This window comes from Mus pahari, chromosome 18 (genome assembly GCF_900095145.1).
Source record: "Mus pahari chromosome 18, PAHARI_EIJ_v1.1, whole genome shotgun sequence".
NCBI classification, from domain to species: domain Eukaryota; kingdom Metazoa; phylum Chordata; class Mammalia; order Rodentia; family Muridae; genus Mus; species Mus pahari.
Genome location: NC_034607.1, coordinates 52,389,554 through 52,396,523, shown reverse-complemented (window position 1 = coordinate 52,396,523; position 6,970 = coordinate 52,389,554).

Sequence of the window (6,970 nt, the reverse complement as noted above, 5' to 3'; positions counted from 1 at the left end):
AGAGAGAGAGAGAGAGAGAGAGAGAGAGAGAGAGAGAGAGAGAGAGAGAGTTTTTGATATGTTACATCTAACTTATCTGACATATTGGCATGCATTTTGAGAACACATAAATATTGACTATCACATCTAGCTTTGCAAGCTTGATCGGAATATTACATTCCAGGGAAGATGAACGGTTGTGCTGAGAAGTGAGTGGAACATCATGGTGTATGTTCAACCCAGTTAACCAAAAAAATTTCAAAAAAAAGTCTGAATACACAGAAGGAGAAGAGAACATGTATATTTGTAAATTATATAAGAGATTTGTAAGTTACACCACTGAAGGAGGGTTAAGCAAAGGAGGTAAGGGGATTCACCCGTTCTTTTTTTTTTTCAGCCTTCTCTTTTTAATATTATTTATTTATTTTTATTTATATGAGTACACTGTCATGGTCTCCAGACACATCAGAAGAAAGCATTGGATCCCATTACAGATGGCTGTGAGCCACCTTGGGAATTGATCTCAGGACCTCCGAAAGAGCAGTCAGTGTTCTTAACTGCTGAGCCATCTCTCCAGCCCCTTCTTCAGCCTTCTCAGGTTTGAAATTTCTGACCACAATAAAGTTGTGAAAAATAAAAATAAATTTGTGTGTCAGCCATGGAAATATAGCCTTCATGTGTTAGAGTGGTAAATGTTTTTTGAGCCAATATTTAAAGGGCTGAGAGAAGGTCTGCTTTGCTTTGGGTGTCTCCCCAAATGGTTTCCAGGAAGGAATCAGACCCTGAGGGCTGTGACCTTGTCAGTGGGTTCCTCCCTCCATGCATTCCCTGTCTGTAACTGGGTGGCATTCCGAGGATGGAATGGAAAGCCTCAGAAGTGAAGCCTGGTCAAGGGAAGCATGTCCCGTGGGCGTGTCCGTCCCGTGGGTGTGTCCCTGGGAATTTGACTTTCCTCGCACTAGGAGGTGAGTTCTGCTCTACCACACACTCTGCCTCTCTCTCCTCAGGCCCAGAGCAAGAAATCTCTGAAATGAGTTCTAGGACAGCCAGGGCTACACAGAGAAACCCTGCCATCCAAATACACACACACACACACAGAGAGAGAGAGAGAGAGAGAGAGAGAGAGAGAGAGAGAGAGAGAGAGAGAGATCTAAATCAAGGAGTCAAAATAAATTTTTCCGGTGTTTCTCCAAGGAATGTATTTCAGAAAGGAAAAGTATTCCCAGCGCGAGGGGAGGATGGGATGGGGCCGGCAGCTTTGTGAGTAGAGTTCCTTCGAGAATTCAACGGAGGTGATCATTGTACTAACCCAGTGACTGCACTAAATGTCACAAAGAACACATTGTGACATGACGAATTTTACATTGTATGAATTTTGCATTGATGCTTAACAGCCTCAAAAGCAAGCAGGCAAACAAAACCAAGCCTACCTTTCTTCGCGCTATGCCAACTTTATGGACGAGCTAAATTTTATTTACAAATATGAGATTTGTGGACAGATGTCAGCCTTATTATTCTTCATTTAAAAATGGAAGCTTGGAAACGACCTAAACATCCCATAATAGAAAATGAATTAGCTAACTTGTGGGCTAACAGATGAGAGACTGTGGTGGACCTGTTGCAGTGCGTGTCTTAGAAGATCTACGGTGGGCCAGGAAACATGGAGCTGTGATTCCGAGCACACCTTGCTCCTGCAGCGGAGCTCAGCTCAGTTCCCAGGACCATGGCACACGCCTCACAACCACTCCAGCCCCGGGGAAATCTAACACCCTCTTCTAGGTTCTGTGGGCTTGTGAGTGTGCCCAGATATGTGCTCACACACACTTAAAAATAAGAAATATAAGTGATTCGAGCACCGAGGGGGCAGAGGCAGGCACATCTCTGTGAGTTCATGGCCAGCCGGGTAGACAGAGTAAGTTGCCGGGAATCCAAGGCTGCAGAGCGAGAGGCTGTCTCTCAAAATAAAGACGAAAACAAACACACAAACCAACCAACTTCGAGTGCCACGGAGTGTGCTTATTGTACACTATTCGTGGAAAAGGCAGAGGATATAGCATGGTGTGCACTTGTAGAGGACACGTGTGCACACTCATAGTGGGCACGTGTGCACACTGGGAGACTGACATGGGAATGTGGAGGCCCGTATCAGCTAGTGGAAGCACAGACAGTTTGTTTTCTTTTTTACACTTTTCTTGTGTAGGTCAAGTTTTCTCTAGCAAACACTTGCTGCTTTTATCATAAAAATGAGTACAGTAAAAGTTACTCAAATTTTGCCTAGTCTTCCCTGTGCCGGCTCTGGCTCTGGGCATCCTTCCCAGGACCTCTTCTGCCCCATCTCCCCTCTCCTCACCCTGCCCAGATAAATAACAAGCAGATAAATGTTTCAAGGTTCCTCCTCTCAGATGCTGCCCAATCCCAGCAGCAAATTAAAGGGACACTGCCCTGCTCGGAAGCCCAGATCTTCTTGTGGCCCTGGATCTGCCATCTTTATGAGAGGGCCTTGTAGAAGTCTGACAGGCCTTAAGGGAAACAGCTGGCTACCATGGGATGTGGGGTGCGGGGGAGGGACACATGGATGCAGAAGGCCCCTCGGTCCCTCCTGCTCAGCACTAGGGTGTCTCATTGTCAGGGTTATCAGTAATTTACACTTCAGAGAGCTTAGTGCTATCTTTGCAGACAATGAATTGATAAGGTGAGAGGCGGTCACACTCCCAAGAATGACAATCATTCCTTGGACTCTTGGATTCTGACTCCTGGGGAATGACTTTTTAATAGTAGCCAAAGTTATCAAGGATCATTTTAGGAATTTTAGGGGCACAGACGCTCTGAACACTGGAAAAAGCTGGGAAACGTTAACAAAATAGACTGATGCCCGACACCACCCTTAGAGATTTGGATATCATTGGCCTCGGGTTGAACAAGATAAAATATTTTTGAGAAGCCGGGAGTGTTGGCGCACGCCTTTAATCCCAGCACTCGGGAGGCTGAGGCAGGCGGATTTCTGAGTTCGAGGTCAGCCTGGTCTACAAAGTGAGTTCCAGGACAGCCAGGGCTACACAGAGAAACCCTGTCTCAAAAAACCCTAAATAAATAAATAAATAAATAAATAAATACATAAATACATAAATAAATAAATAATTGAGACTGTTTTACATAGCCCAGGCTGGCCCCAAACTTGCTCTGTAAACAAGGATGTTGAACTCTGAGCCTCCTGCTTCTACCCCCCGAGGACTGAGGTTACAGGGGTGTCCCACACCCAGTTTATTCCGTGCTGAAGATTAAACTCAGGACCTTTCTACACACTGGGCAAGGACTCTTCCAAATCAGTTGCACGCTTGATCCTCAACCAGATATTTTCTTAACATGTACATATGCCACTCCCAAGATTCCAGCCAGGGTTGAGAGGAGCTGGATTTATGCCTTCCAGTCAGCTCTCGGCTGTTTTAAGAGTGATTTAACTGATTAAGTAAGACAGGCAGTGGTGGCACACGCCTGTAATCCTAGCATTCCAGAAGCAGAGGCAAGCAGATCCCTGAGTTCAAGACCAGCCTGGACTACAAAGTTCTAGGAGTTCTAGGACAGCTAGGGATACCCAGAGAAACCCTGTCTCAAAAACCTAAAACCAAGACAATAACAAAAACCTGATTATCTGTGTGTGTGTGTGTGTGTGTGTGTGTGTGTGAGGGGGAGGTGTTTATGCCATGCCGCGTGTGGAAATCAGAAGATAGCTTGCAGGAGTCAGTTCTCTGAGTCCTGGGGATCAAACTCAAGTACTCAGTCTTGGCGGCAGGTACACTTTATCCACTTACATCTCATAGCCTGGGTCAAGTGTAATTTAAAGAGTTCTCCTAATAAAAATATTCAGACACAATTAACAGTAAGAATTTTTTTATTATTATTATCCTGAGGACTAACTTAGTATTAAAAAGATGTGCTTTACACTTGCGCGTCAACAGAGGCCACAGCCAGGAACAGGCCCGAGGAAGTGAGCGTCGGGGTTATTTATAGCATCAAAGATTTGGCGACAACATTTTCATGTGTTGTTTTTGATTCTCTGAAACCTGGAAGAAGTTGAGATTGGTCAGGAATGCAAGTAGGCAAAAAAAAAATTTTAGACTTGGGCCCAAGGATGGAAGTCTCTGTGTGAGTTTGGTGCCTTCTCTCTGCAAACCAAGGAGGAGTTATTTGGGTTTACTCCAGAACAAGGTTTGTTGGTTTGGTTGGTTTTTTTTTTTTTTAAAAGGACACAGAGACATGAAGGACAGGAAACAACCTCAAACTCAATGACGTCCACATCTGGGGAGGCTGAGCTGCCAGCCAAAACGCTTTGTCTAGGAATGGCACACCTAGGGACAAGGCATATACTCATCATCCCCTTAGCAACAGCTACCTCGGTTGGTTCCTCTGTCCCTCTCAGCCGGGTCGCCCTCCTCCCGCCGTGCTGTGTCTACCACCGCTGTGGGTTCTGGAACCTTTTGTTGTTTGTTGTAAGTAACCGGATTTTGTTTAGGTACCAAAGACATTGCCTCAGGCCAGTGGTTCTCAACCTTTGGGTTGAGACCCCTCTGAGAACTGAACAACCGTTTTACAGGGGTCATCACCTAAGGCCACCAGAAAACACTGATATTTACATTGTGACTCGTGACGCTAGCAAAACTACAGTTATGAAGTAGCAACAAAAATTATTTTATGGTTGAGGGTCACCACAACATGTGTATTAAACACAACACCACAACAACTAAAGGGCCACGGCATTAGGAAGGGCGAGAACCACTGAGTTAGGCAGTTAGGGTATTTCCACTCCAACAAAGGAAGACGTCATCAGTGACGGCCAAAGCTACCCATAGGTCAGATAGGAGGTGTGAGCACACACAGGAAGGCTCCCAGTGACTGCAGACATCTAAGCTGCAAACAATCTCCCTAAACTGGAGTTTCCTGCAGGGAGCCCGGCAAGCAGGTGACCCAGTACAAGGAAGGCATAGATGCCGAACATATCCAGGGAAAAGGACACAGTGGCCAGCGTGGCCACGATGGGCAGACAAGTCTGGTTCTCTAGAAGACGTTCAAATCGCCAAGGCTATGTGACCAAGTCAGCCATCAGTAGCCTTCTCTGTCTCGTCTCGCTCTTCCCTGGCTCACTACCCATCACTGACTCACTGGAAAATGTGAGAAATTACTTAATAAAGAACTGCCCTGGGGAGATGGACAGGTAATAGGCTTTAAAGAAATAATTTAATCTCATGCTTCGTTTAGTGAGAACTATGTCCACAGTCTCGCCACCAGCAAGAAAGATAAACAGCAGATAAGCGGGGCTGGGGATGAACTGGCGGCCAGAGGAGCTTTCTGGTTAAGTGAAGTTTTCCTTTCTGTATATAAGGAAAGCCATGCCCTATACAGTGAGGCAGGCCCTGGGACTCAGACCAGCCTGATGGCAATCATAGAACTAACGTGAGCCATGTGACTTTGGGAAAATGATTTCATGCTTCGGTATTCCACGCAAGGAAAGGAGGTGACAATGCACATTTAACTGTTTCCATGTGTGTACTCATATGTGTGTGGATGAATGTGTCTGTGTGTCTGCATGTGTGTATATATGTGTACACATTTGTATGTTCTAAGGGTCAGGCATTATACTAAATGTGGTAGACAAGATTGAGCATTATTTGGGAACTCTACAGGCTACAGAGACAGAGCAAGAAGAAGGAATGGCAGGGTAGGGGCCAGTTGAGGACGAGGCTGGAAAACATTTTTTGTAAGGTGTGGTTCTAGGTATTACTTATGCTGTGACTAAAAACTAAATTGTCCTTGGGTGGCAATTGGGGTTTTCAGGTGCCCAAGGCTTGCTCTGCCCACCTTAAGGCTTATTCATTGCCATAGCTTGAGTTTTTTGGAACCTGCAAGGTCTATATGTCTGGCTCCCTTACAGCACTGTTACTTCCTGACACAGCAGCCAACATCCTCCTCCATTAAAAGCAAAGGAGCCCTGGCTCAGATGGGAAACCCCCGAAGAATCTCACAAAAGGAGAACCAAGAAAAGTGCGAGTTAGATGCTTGTGCTGTTTCTGTCACACTCACAGCAGATGGATCGCTAGTAGGATGATCATAGTAAGGGATGATAAACTTGAAGAGGAAACTGAGAAAGACCCAGGCAGAAGAGAGGAAGGAAAGATAGTAAATGAGGATTTTATGTTAGTCAATGCTAAATATCTGGATACCTGGAGTTAGCAGAAGAGAGGTCAAGCTGGAAAAAAGAAAAAGGAAACATGAAATAATAGATAAAAATTCTGAACCAATTGAAGGAACAACCTCAGATAGAACAGAAGAGAAAATCAAATCCGTCTAGGATATAGGGGAATTTTAAATTATCAAATACAAATATCCTACAAGCCTGGAGAAGTCACCAAGGAGCCCAGTTATAAAATTAATAAGCAAAAGCCAGTGGTGCCTGATTTAGTTGTTCTTTCTGTTTCATTCATCTTTTAAGACAAGGCCTTTCTATACAACCTTGACTATACTGAAGCTCACTATGTAGACCAGGCTGGCCCTGAACTCACAGAGATTCCCCTGCCTCTGCTCCCTTGGGAGTAAAGGTATGCATCACCCTGCCCAGCTCAAGTGATGCTTCTTATACCAGCAGCAAATAACTGGAAAATGCAATGGAAGAGATCTCATTTACACATCATTAATGAATATGCATCTCCAAGAATAAATCCAAGAAAAGACCCTGAAGAATGAGAATGCTACTGCACAGTATTTTGAAATCATAAATAGAATCAGGGAATATGACTATCATAAAGATAGCAATTCTTTCCAGTGTGACTTCTAAATTAAAGCAATATCAGGTGGGTCAGCAGGAAATTGTGCTTGTCACCAAGCCTGTTGACCAGAATTCAATACCCAGGGCATGGAAGGAGAGAAGTGACTTCTCCAAATTGTCCTCTGACTTCTATGCTCACACTTTAAATACACACACACACACACACACACACAC